At 42.3% G+C, this 13473-nt stretch overlaps 1 protein-coding gene across 6 annotated transcripts in view; it reads right to left on the reverse strand.

Moving 5' to 3' along the window:
• The window catches only part of LOC126470515 (constitutive coactivator of peroxisome proliferator-activated receptor gamma-like), a 750708-nt gene that overhangs the window by 617937 nt on the left and 119298 nt on the right, over window positions 1–13473 (reverse strand). For 5 of the 6 annotated variants that reach the window (XR_007586225.1, XR_007586227.1, XR_007586224.1 and 2 more), the window contains one exon: window positions 6483–6584. The gene's annotated coding sequence lies outside the window, so the exon portion shown is untranslated. Of the gene's footprint in view, window positions 1–6478; window positions 6585–13473 lie in introns of all 6 variants that reach the window. The other variant, XM_050098426.1, reaches the window with a different exon arrangement.

Raw genomic sequence — 13473 nt, forward strand, 5'->3', positions numbered from 1 at the left:
ACCACAATTGTCTGTGTGACGTCGGAGGGCGAGAACAGCTCATACAACTTTGTGAAGACGTCAAGAACAATTTTTCTCAAAACGACAATTGTCTAACGACAAGATCATCAAAAAAAATGGTTCAAATGGCTCTGAGCACTATGGGACTCAACTGCTGTGGTCATAAGTCCCCTAGAACTTAGAACTACTTAAACCTAACTAACCTAAGGACATCACACCCATCCATGCCCAAGGCAGGATTCGAACCTGCGACCGTAGCGGTCGTGCGGTTCCAGACTGGAGCGCCTTTAACCGCGCGGCCACTCCGGCCGGCACAAGATCATCGAAAATAGTTGCAATAACTGTCATTTATCGAGATTTGGACTGTATTTTAAGTAAAAATGTAATACACAACAAAATAAACTTCAAACTCAAACCAAAATCATTATATTTGTTTGACAACTGCTTCTACTCCATATAATTTTTAACTGTGTATAATACGCATATGTACGTGTGTTTCACTGCTGTTCAACGTAAAACTCTATGCATAAAAAATAATTACTGGCAGCAGACACTAGTACAAAAGACTATCGTACAAACTGTTAATATGTTATCATATTTTTCGGTGTCAACAGCCATTATGAGTTGACACTAACTCATTTGACATTACAGTGGGAGAACGCATTTATGATCCAGTGAACAAGCTAACGATTAACCATCTTCTGTGAATAACTCGACGGAAGGCTAATCGATATCGTCGAAAACGACTGATATCTCGACAGGTAACCCTCCCTTTCATTTTGAGGCATTTTCCATTTCGTGACATGAAAATGACAGGGGTTTACGTGTAGAAATACTGGAGATTTTGACGAATTTATACAGCCGCATTCTCGCAAGTACTACAACGGGCTGTTAAAAGCTTAACTTTTACTTGGACAATGTGTTGAACATTATAGTCTGGATATTTCACAGGCTACATATTCCTAATCAATAAAAGCTAGTAAGTTCTGATGTACAATGTATGCAATTGACAAAAACGTTTTTAAACCATGAGTCTTTAAAACCAGGAAGATCATTACTTTACTTTATTTCAAAATTCTACATCGTAATACCATCTGCCATCTGAGTCCATGTCCGAACCATGTGATTGTAAATTTAGGATGATAAGTTCAAGACTTTTATCCATCTTCACCTCCGTGTGAAAGTCTTATTTTTGAAACTTTTCAGCGCCACGCTGAACGGAAATGCTGTCTATTGCTTCATGCACAAGCCTTTCGGTGCCTGTTATCTTGAATGTTTTTTTTTTTTTTTTTCCTCCACATAGCTTGTAAACTGTGCGCAAATTAATTCAAATGTGTGTGAAATCTTATGGGACTTAACTGCTAAGGTCATCAGTCCCTAAGCTTACACACTACTTAACCTAAATTATCCTAAGGACAAACACACACACCCATGCCCAAGGGAGGACTCGAACCTCTGCCGGGACCAGCCGCACAGTCCATGACTGCAAATTAATTCTATCGAATTATACTGACAGTAATATAGGGATAAACGCAAAACTGTGTGGCCACATTCACATGCAAGAAAGTCAAATTCGTACATTCTGTCGCGTGACTTATAAATCATTGAGCTGCAGGAGTTCAGCACGAGTCCGGCTTATATTGTCCGGAATATTTTTATTTTTCAGCCAGAGCACAATATCCCCTTTCCTGGCGCTCGTACTTGGTCATTTCTCTATAACAGCTGAATGATAACTGGCTCGGTAATTACCGTACAATGACCGACTTGGCAAAAATTGAAACTTCCAGGCAGATTAAAACTGTGTGCCCGACCGAGACTCGAACTCTGGACCTTTGCCTTTCGCGGGCAAGTGCTCTACCAACTGAGCTACCGAAGCACGAGTCACGCCCGGTACTCACAGCTTTACTTCTGCCAGTACCTCGTCTCCTACCTTCCAAACTTTACAGAAGCTCTCCTGCGAACCTTGCAGAACTAGCACTCCTGAAACAAAGGATATTTCAGAGACATGGCTTAGCCACAGCCTGGGGGATGTTTCCAGAATGAGATTTTCACTCTGCAGCGGAGTGTGCGCTGATATGAAACTTCCTAGCAGATTAAAACTGTGTGCCCGACCGAGACTCGAACTCGCAACCTTTGCCTTTCGCGGGCAAGTGCTCTACCAACTGAGCTACCGAAGCACGACTCACGCCCGGTACTCAAAGCTTTACTTCTGCCAGTACCTCGTCTCCTACCTTCCAAACTTTACAGAAGCTCTCCTGCGAACCTTGCAGAACTTTTTCCTAATGGAACTTTAAAACTTCAAGTACCATCACTAATTTACCAGTAGGTATTCATGGAATGATTCTAATTCACCCATGTTTCATCAGTGTAGTACACTTAGAACTACCTCCTCCTAACAGACGTGCTTTGTGCTGCTTCTATGTCAGTTCTTTCAGCTGAAAACTCTCCTCTTAACATATTTAAAACCAATGTACTTTAAATTTATTAACATCGACTAAGCGCTACCTTTGAAGCCAATCTGATCAGGCATAATTGTAACGAGTTTTTGTGATGTTGGGTATCCCTTCTTATATACATTTCAAACTCGGAGAGCTTTAAAACGTCAAGACCATCTATTTGTGCTATAGGTTTCTTGCGATTTCGATGATTTTCAGGCGACACGATAACAAATTTTCCCGATTTTTCTACAGCTCCGACACTTTTGCATACTATTCTCTGTACAGTTCTCTTGTCGACATGCGTTTCTGCAGTTCGTTCATGAGTCTTCAAAATGTCAAAAGCAGAAATATCCCTTTCAGATTCACATTTGAAGATGTTATAAATGCGGGACACAAACCTCCTCGACTGCTTGTGAAGCATCTACATCTACACGATTATTCTGCAATTCACAATTAAGTGCATGGCAGAGCGTTCAAAGAACCACCTTGAAGCTATTTCTCTACCGTTCCCCTCTCGAACAGCGCGCAGGAAACACGAACACTTATCTTTCCTTGCGAGCTTTAATTTCTCTTACTGTATTATGATGAACATTCGTCCCTATGTAGGTGGGCGCCTGCAAAGTATTTTCACACGCTGAGGAGAAAGTTGGAGACTGAAATTTCATGAGAAAATCCTGCTACAACGAAAAACGTCTTTGTTTTGATGAATGCCATCCCAATTCGCGTACCATATCCGTGGCAGTCTCTCCTCTGTTTCGCGAAAATACAAAACGAGCTGCCCTTCTTTGAACTTTTTCGATCAATTCTATCTGCTATGGATCCCACACCTAACGGCGATACTCCAGAAGAGGGTGGAAAAGCATACCTGTTGCATTTTCTAAGTGTTCTGCCAATAAATCGCATTCTATGGTTTGCTTTCCACACAACGTTATCCATGTGATGTTGCATTTTAAGTTATTCGTAATTGTAATTCCTAAGTATTTAGTTGAATTCACACCCTTTAGAATCGTGTGTATTCTGTAAACAGAATTTAGCGGATTCCTATCAGTACTAATGTGGACGACTTTTCATTAATTAGAGTCAACCGCCACTTTTCTCACCATAGAGATATCTTGTCTAAGTAGTTTTAAACTCTTATGACTTTTTAAGACGGTAAATCACAGCATCATCTGCAAACAGTCTAAGAGGACTGCTTAGATTGTCTCCTGAATCATTTATTACATCAGGAACAGGGGAGCGCCTATAGCACTTCTTTGCAAAAGCCAGATATCACTTCTATTTTACTCGAATTTTTCCGTCGATCACTACATACCGTGATCTTTCTGACAGGAAAACACAAAACCAGTCGCACACTAAGACGATGCTCCGTAGGTATGCAACTTAATTAAAGTTGCTTGTGAGGAACTTCATATTTATTGCTGTCACAAGACATTTTCATTTTTAAATCACACTAAAACGTATAAAGATACACATTCACATCTATACTGCTACAAGAAGTAACATCGACATCTCAGTGAATAGTTCGGTCTCTTTGTGAGTGAAACTGCACTGTCGCAAAACACGGCAACACCGCACTATGTGGGAGAGAGATTCTCGCAGTCCAGTTTGTACCTCGCGGCTAGCCGCTCGGATGGAGAATGAATCCTCTTGGCTACTAAAAAAAAAAAGTGCGCGTCATATATCTTGGCGGCCGAGTTTAGGTTCGTTCTGCGCATCTGACGTCACAAAACACAGTCAGCCAATGAACAGAGAACGACGTTGCCAGATCTCGACAGCAGTGCAGAGCACGGACGAGTGCCTTCAGTTTTAGAAACGTTCAGTCATAAATAAAGTAATAGAACAAAAGCAATGTCTTGATAGCAGACTTTCCTTTACAGAAAGTTTGGAAAAAGCATTCTTTATACCAATTGCTTCATATTCTATTAATTAATTAAACCAAACAAGCAAAAAGAATCCTAATTCAGGCGATAGCAAGGAAAGATGTTTGTTTCAATCTCACGAACTGCTTTTTCGCAATAAAGAACAGCGGTAATTGTTTATTTCCTATTGTACTTCTACGAAGCGTGAGTAATTCATAGTCATACCAAGTGTTTATAAGTAGTTGTGTCAGGTGTTAAGAGTCCTTATAGAGTTACACTGTTCAATGAGCCAAGGTAGCGGAAGGGTTAAGGTGTTGGGCTGCCAAGTGAAAGGTTATGAGTTCAAACCTTGTGTGGTGCTTAATATTTTCTTTATTTAAAAACAATATTGGAGTGCCTTACTTCACGAATTTTATTCGTTTGAATGAAATTTCTAGTGCTTTGCCTCTTCATTAACTTTTTCGCTGCTGCAGACACGTGCTCCCCGCATTTCGCGCTGTGCGCGATTTTGTCATCAGTGCACTTCTCGCCTGTGCAGACACATGGTGTTCCCACTGCTTTGACACACTTATCATTCGATTTCACAAAAACTATTTGGCCAAAAAATTTGATTTTTACACGTCTTCTTGCCTGATACCTTCCCCCCATAAATGACTTAATTTTGTTTTGATGTGCAGCATTAAATGTAGTAAACTATTGCACGAAATTTTGAAGAGTTTGAAGAGTTTGCAGAGGTAAAAGTCCATAGCGTATACTTTCCGTATGGTCGATTTTAGTTGCCACAATGTTGAGAATGAAATGTGGACAAGATACCTAAATTTCATATAATATTTACTGTATAACAATATCTCATTTAATTTAAGAACCACATAGGTGTCGTATGTAATATTGAGAAATATTCCGTCTTTCGCGACTGTAATAAAAGTTTTATATACACACGGCGCGTTTGGCTTTATTTTAAAGCACTTCCATCGGTGAAAGATATGGCACATACACAATGGTATTCATGTTCTATTTCTTGTTTTTGTTCCACAGTCGCAGTTTTACCAATGGTATTGAAATATATCCCTCTTCTGCAACTGTAATAAGCGACTTATTTAGACCAGACGCGTTTCTCTCTTTTGAAGCATCATAAGAGGACTGTATTTTGTGTCCTCCATTGCCAAGTAACCTTTCGTAGTTTTGTGCTGCGGTAGCACAATATTCAACGTTTGTGTTGGCTCATCAGTGTTTTAGCAAATAAATGCTGTTTGTGTGTGCCACACACAAAATTATATTTGACATAGCTCTGAGCACTTCACTGACAGACGGTATATTCAAGTCCTAATGTTTTTGTAAGTCCACAGTTTTGTTTAATGTATTTTGTCTACTTCCTTTTGATTGACTGAAGTGCTTTAAAATAAAGCCAAACGTGCCCAGTGTAAGTAAAACTTTTGCTACAGTCGCGAAAGGCGGAATATTTCTCAATATTACATACGACATTTATGCGCAAGCCGCCAAGATAAAAGAATTGAACTATAGGTGTTAAAGCTGGGGGATGCGCAGAACTGCAGATAGGGCCACGCCACCTTCCAACACGATGCGAGTTGTAGGAGCGGTGGAAATAGAATGAGGAAAAAGAATGAGACCAGTTGAACGAGAGCGAGGCGGGAACGACGAAAGGAAGAAATAGAACTGGTGAACTACCATTCCGGGAATGAGACCGACTGCGACCGAAATTAACTGTGAACGACCGTTCTTTAGAGGTGGTTCCTCGGTCTCTCCGTTAACTTTCGTGAACAGTGCCTTTGTACCCGTTCATTTGGGAACATCCCACCCCACGGGTAAACTTTGCATTGCCTTCAGAGGAAAGACCTTGCATTAGGTTTCCCATAGCCTTACAAGCATGTATACTTACGGCGTAGTGCTTAAAGTGGAGAACAGCTCATCTGATCCATGAAAAGCAGCATGTTGGCGAGGTTATGAACTCCAAAGCGAAGGTCAGACATGCCAACGTCAACTCACAATGTCAGTGTAGAATACCTAGCTATTGTTAAAACTTATGCTCCCACAATGTGAGAAGCAGTTACGTGGTAATTTGATAATAAAATATGTCTCGTAGACTTGTATATAAATTGTCCTTAACATAAATTTCCACCTTTACAAGTTTACTGCTACGATTACGTCGATGTCTGGACTTACTTACTTGGGTAACCAACTTCTTTTTCTCAAGAACAGAACGAAATCCGTACACAGACGCTCACAGGCAACTTTTTAACCTTGTAGACAGGGCATCCATAGGTGGTACCTGCAAAACAATGAATCATGAAAGAGTAACACAAACTAAAATGCTCACTAATATGAAATTTTTTTAAAGGACCTTTAAAAACATATAAAACAGAGGAAATTATTCACACATAGCTAAGTCATAAAAGCTAAGTAGCCCGGAACATGGAACCCAACATTCGGTGTCTGCTCAAACTAATAAACCCCAGATGATGGTACGTCAACGAGTCAAAATCAGTCTGATGTACAGGTCCAAGTCCAAAACGGTCGGCGGAGCCTAGACACCTTACATCACCGCAATTGCCTGGTAACACGAAGATACACATAAAACTATATAAAGACCTGATGAGCAGCTAGTTTAAAGAATGGAGGGGGTGCTTACAGCGAAGTAGCACAATAGTCCAAAGAACTGGACAATGTGTATCAAGCAAGTGACTTGTTAACAGAAAAGGAGACAAAAAAAAAAGATATAATAAGATGAGGATGTGGTTTCCAATCCCACGAAACCGGTTGTGATCTAACAATAAGAAGATTAAATACAGTTGAAGGGGCTTCTTAATCGACAAGGTGATTAACCTCATAAGCTTGCCTTGTGCTCAGAAAGTGGTATGAGACATTCATACTTTAGTGAAAACCAGAGCAACTAGTAGTCATTGACATCCAGTGTTCTTATGTTTAACGTGTGAATAAAACGGCCACGAAATACAAGTAGATGTCAACTGAAACTTCATCCAAAAACTACATTCATCATAAGTTTGCATCAGTCGTAACAAATATCATGTTCGTTCTTAGCTGCCCCATGTCCTTAGTTTCAAAAATTAAAAGATGTCTGCCTTGGTACCTGAGCGGGCAATGCGGCGGATTGCTAACCGAAGGGGCCCTTGGCAAATGGTTCAAATGGCTCTGAGCACTATGGGACTTAACATCTGAGGTCATCAGTCCCCTAGAACTTAGAACGACTTAAACCTAACTAACCTAAGGACATCACACACATCCATGCCCGAGGCAGGATTCGAACCTGCGACCGTGGCGGTAGCGCGGTTCCAGACTGAAGCGCCTAGAACCGCTCGGCCACACAGGCCGGCGAAGAAGGGGCCCTTGTTCGATTCACGGCAGCGTCAGAGGTTTTCTCTGCTTGGAGACTAGGTGTTGTGTTGTCCTGTTCGTATCGTCATAAATGACATTCCACTGTTGAGATGGCTGTATGGGCACGTCCCGATAGCCAATATATTTAAAAAAAAAAAAAAAACAAATAAAATAAATCAAAGTTTCATTTTATTGTCATTTCTCATGAGCTTAGAAAATAAATTTGCCGCAATAGACACAAATTAGCGAGCTTGAAGCGATACATCTCCGTAGAACTACCGTTAGGTGCCATAAAATGACTCACTGACAACAAATTTTTCGTACGGGACTACCTTCTTCCGATTCCTTCCTCCCTGGCCAGACAGTTGCTCCTGCTGTGGAGTGAGTGCGAAGGAAGGGAGCAAGATTTGGAGTGTAACCAGCCCTGGATCTACGATATTTCCGACTCTGGGCAAAAACATGATACTAGCGATCCCCCACCCCCTCGAGGGTTTGAGATAGAACGTCAAAAACTGAAGAAAAATCGATGTTTCAAAAATATGTTCATTTGGTACCGCACATATTTTTGAAGAGTTTGATATTTAAAACATATATACAGGGTGTTACAAAAAGGTACGGCCAAACTTTCAGGAAACATTCCTCACACACAAAGAAAGAAAATACACTCCTGGAAATTGAAATAAGAACACCGTGAATTCATTGTCCCAGGAAGGGGATACTTTATTGACACATTCCTGGGGTCAGATACATCACATGATCACACTGACAGAACCACAGGCACATAGGCACAGGCAACAGAGCATGCACAATGTCGGCACTAGTACAGTGTATATCCACCTTTCGCAGCAATGCAGGCTGCTATTCTCTCATGGAGACGATCGTAGAGATGCTGGATGTAGTCCTGTGGAACGGCTTGCCATGCCATTTCCACCTGGCGCCTCAGTTGGACCAGCGTTCGTGCTGGACGTGCAGACCGCGTGAGACGACGCTTCATCCAGTCCCAAACATGCTCAATGGGGGACAGATCCGGAGATCTTACTGGCCAGGGTAGTTGACTTACACCTTCTAGAGCACGTTGGGTGGCACGGGATACATGCGGACGTGCATTGTCCTGTTGGAACAGCAAGTTCCCTTGCCGGTCTAGGAATGGTAGAACGATGAGTTCGATGACGGTTTGGATGTACCGTGCACTATTCAGTGTCCCCTCGACGATCACCAGTGGTGTACGGCCAGTGTAGGAGATCGCTCCCCACACCATGATGCCGGGTGTTGGCCCTGTGTGCCTCGGTCGTATGCAGTCCTGATTGTGGCGCTCACCTGCATGGCGCCAAACACGCATACGACCATCATTGGCACCAAGGCAGAAGCGACTCTCATCGCTGAAGACGACACGTCTCCATTCGTCCCTCCATTCACGCCTGTCGCGACACCACTGGAGGCGGGCTGCACGATGTTGGGGCGTGAGCGGAAGACGGCCTAACGGTGTGCGGTACCGTAGCCCAGCTTCATGGAGACGGTTGCGAATGGTCCTCGCCGATACCCCAGGAGCAACAGTGTCCCTAATTTGCTGGGAAGTGGCGGTGCGGTCCCCTATGGCACTGCGTAGGATCCTACGGTCTTGGCGTGCATCCGTGCGCCGCTGCGGTCCGGTCCCAGGTCGACGGGCACGTGCACCTTCCGCCGACCACTGGCGACAACATCGATGTACTGTGGAGACCTCACGCCCCACGTGTTGAGCAATTCAGCGGTACGTCCACCCGGCCTCCCGCATGCCCACTATACGCCCTCGCTCAAAGTCCAGTGTTAAAGACTGCGATGGAGCTCCGTATGCCACGGCAAACTGGCCGACACTGACGGCGGCGGTGCACAAATGCTGCGCAGCTAGCGCCATTCGACGGGCAACACCGCGGTTCCTGGTGTGTCCGCTGTGCCGTGCGTGTGATCATTGCTTGTACAGCCCTCTCGCAGTGTCCGGAGCAAGTATGGTGGGTCTGACACACCGGTGTCAATGTGTTCTTTTTTCCATTTCCAGGAGTGTATGTTATGTGGACATGGGTCCGGAATCGCTTACTTTCCATGTTAGAGCTCATTTTATTACTTCTCTTCAAATCACATTAATCATGGAATGGAAACACACAGAAACAGAACGTACTAGCGTGACTTCAAACAATTTGTTACAGGAAATGTTCAAAATGTCCTCCGTTAGCGAGGATAGATGCATCCGCCCTCCGTCGCATGGAATCCCTGATGCGCTGATGCAGCCCTAGAGAATGGCGTATTGTATCACCGCCGTCCACAATACGAGCACGAAGAGTCTCTACATTTGGTACCGGGGTTGCGTAGACAAGAGCTTTCAAATGCCCCCATAAATGAAAGTCAAGAGGGTTGAGGTCAGGAGAGCGCGGAAGCCACGGAATTTGTCCGCCTCTACCAATCCATCGGTCACCGAATCTGTTGCTGAGAAGCGTACGAACACTTCGACTGAAATGTGCAGGAGCTCCATCGTGCATGAACCACATGTTGTGTCGTACATGTGAAGGCACATGTTCTAGCAGCACAAGTAGAGTATCCCGTATGAAATCATGATAACGTGCTTCATTGAGCGTACGTGGAAGAATATGGGGCCCAATCAAGACATCACCAACAATGCCTGCCCAAACGTTCATAGAACGTCTGTCGCATGTCAACACAAGCACGGAAGTCAACATTACCTTCCTTCAATTGGGCCAACTGGCGGTGAATCGACACTAAAATGAGCTCTAACATGGGAATTAAGCGTTTCCGGACACATGTCCACATAACATCATTTCTTTATTTGTGTGTGAGGAATGTTTCCTGAAAGTTTGGCCGTACCTTTTTGTAACACCCTGTATTTGAGGAAGTGTAAGGCATGTTCATTTGGTCTCAAGTGTGCTAAAGTGCAGTGCCACACCTCTTCACACAGCATTCTTGTTTCGCACGTCGCTGTATTTCGCTCTGTGGAATTCAAACTTGCATACCTTGTAAAGAAAGCCATCAAACTTACATTCAGCACAGTGGACATTAAAATGTCACATGGTGCCTCTCCCGCTCCCTGTTGGACGGTTTGACATCCTACTTCCCTCAAAAAGCTCACAATTAGTACAGGATGGGATTATTTGTACCCGGGAGAATAAGAACTCTTCAGAAATTCGCACTCTTTATTGTCTATTAGCAAAAATTTTTCTCTTTTTTTGTGAAATAAAATTAAATATAGGAAATATAAAACCAGTGAAGGCAAGAGACAAGGAAGACTGTACACATTTCTTCAATTCTTAGATCCCAGCATTTTTTCTCTAATCTTGCTACAGCTTTACATGGCGTGCTTTCTTTTCTACAGAAGAATCTACTACCTCATCAAAGTTTGTCAAACGTTTTGCTGCATGAATAATCAAAATGTGGTCGTTTAATAATGAAAAAGCTGTTAATACAAGTAGAACCCAAAACTGGCGTGGTTTCTCGATTTGGTTACGTATACTTTGTCACTGTCTGCTAGATAAAGCTAAATAGGCCTGACTAATATTGCAGCAGTTGTAACACACGCCAAATAAGCGAGACTGCTTTGGCACAAATGGTCATGTTTATGTATCTCATTTACATTAATAACATGACAAAATATGATTCATGAAGTGCCAATATCAAATGCCTGTTAGGCCTGCTCCAAACAAAAGGTTTTATGCTAGGAAATAGTTTTACATTTCAAACTTTCATTCATATGCTCCAGTTTCTCAAGCATGAGATCGAAAAGTAGTAATGCGAAATTTTTACATAAATCTGGAATTGTCATATTCTTCCATATAATTTGTGTGATGTCACCTTTTCTTTTCCCTCCTCATTCTAACAAACAATCTTTTCATCAGTAATTCTGTAACTATTCCTGCCATTGCAGTACTTATTTTCCGTATACTTTCCATAACCCTGCCACAATCACCGGTTTATTCTGACCGGGCGTTATTACATGTTTGTACAACCGCGCTATTTTGAGAACAGAACTTAAGCGGCTGCTAACCGGGCGCTGTAAGATTGACCCTTAGTATATAGCGATCTGGCAAAAATTTTCTGTCAATATTTCATGTTCTTGAATACACCGAGAAGATAATATGTAATCTTTTTACCTGTTATTCCTGTTATCCGTTCATTTCCATTCTGGTAGTCTGAATCTTTGGATTTTACTAATAATTGTAACAATGCTGATCATTCGCACACCCAATTAATCACATAAACAAACATGAACGTGTTCAGGTTTATTCGGCTTAGCTCGTATAGCACTGTCCCCTTTTGTCTGCGGGAATGTTCTTTATTTCTAGATGTGATGGGGAGTCCCCTGGCAGAGACATCACGTACACTTTGCACACATTTAAAAATCAACTTACGATTCGTTGAGAACTCAACAGTATGCATTCAAAAACCAGTTGGGATGCGTTTCAAAATCATATGAATAATCGATAGACCAACGTGCGCTGGATGCTGGGCGCTTTGTGAAAAAAGGTTTTTTTATCTTCAAGAATATGGCTTTCGCACTCGCTGCAATTGCTGCCCGGGGCAGATATCCCGGTTTGCCACCGCCTGCCCAACCACCGTAATCTGATCCAGACCTGAGTCTAATGTCCCTCAACATGGAGGTCATTAGAGACAAAGCACAAGCTCCCTGGAGCGATTTAGGGAAATAAAGGAAAATTCAACCCAAATCAGGATGGTTGAAGTCGGATTTTGAAACATCGTCCTCCCAAATGCGAGTTCAGTGTGCTAACCATTGCGCCACCTCGCTCGGTGCCTGAACGCGAGCCAGCGATTATACATTAATGGCAGAATTATATCAATCCCGTTTAGAGCTAGAGACCATTACACTGTACTGGTGTATTATCTTTGACTCAGTGCACAGACACCATTGATTTTGGCATATTTAGCTGTCCTGTATTATAACTTGCAGTACACCATTTCAAGGCACTGGAGCATTGAAGATTTATCAGGTTTATCACAGACAAGTCACTCTTATCGTTAAATGTCAGTTAATCATGCATCAACAATATAAGCCTCCGAGAGAAAGTACAATAACCGAGATTACAACAAAAAATGTCACAACACAGTACTAACATAATGGATTTGGTCGTCGATTGTGCAGTTAAAGGATGTAGGTTTGCATACCACTCTGTGCTTGTATTTTTTAAACTAAGCATTGTTGACAAATTCTGGGGCATTATTAATAATACTGAAATAAATATTTGGCTATGTATTTCGAAATATGTGGTTAGGCAGGAAACAATGACGAGAGCTGACATTGCTCCAAGTGATAAGAGGAGCAATAATATTCATATTCTTCCTTATCACAAATATTTGTTTGTTTATAAAGAAGTATATAACCAATATAGGTTGTTAGATGTTTTTGTTTCTAGTGCACACAAAGATCATGAAGAAACTGATACATCAAATGTTACAACCAATGGCTCTTCCAGTTGCCATATTTCTGCCGCTTACGACATGTACCGCTTCACATGAGCAGATTGGTGAATAGGCCTGTAATGGTTTAAAAGGTCATTGAGGTAAGGTGTACTGCTTTCTCTCCGTTCATCGTGAGCTGGACATGGATGTCAACAATGCGCTATACACTGATGAGCCAAAATATTATGACCACCAGCTTAGTATCTTGTTTGTCCGTCTTTGGAACAAAATTCATCACTGATTCTGCATGTCAGTGATTCTAAAGTTTGTTGGTAGGTTTGTAGAGGTATGTGGCATTCGACATCTACAAAGAGGTCATGTAATTCACGTAAATAGCAGGCCGCTGATTTGCGTACTCTGTGATGGTG

Source organism: Schistocerca serialis, chromosome 3 (genome assembly GCF_023864345.2).
Source record: "Schistocerca serialis cubense isolate TAMUIC-IGC-003099 chromosome 3, iqSchSeri2.2, whole genome shotgun sequence".
Taxonomy (NCBI): Eukaryota; Metazoa; Arthropoda; class Insecta; order Orthoptera; family Acrididae; genus Schistocerca; species Schistocerca serialis.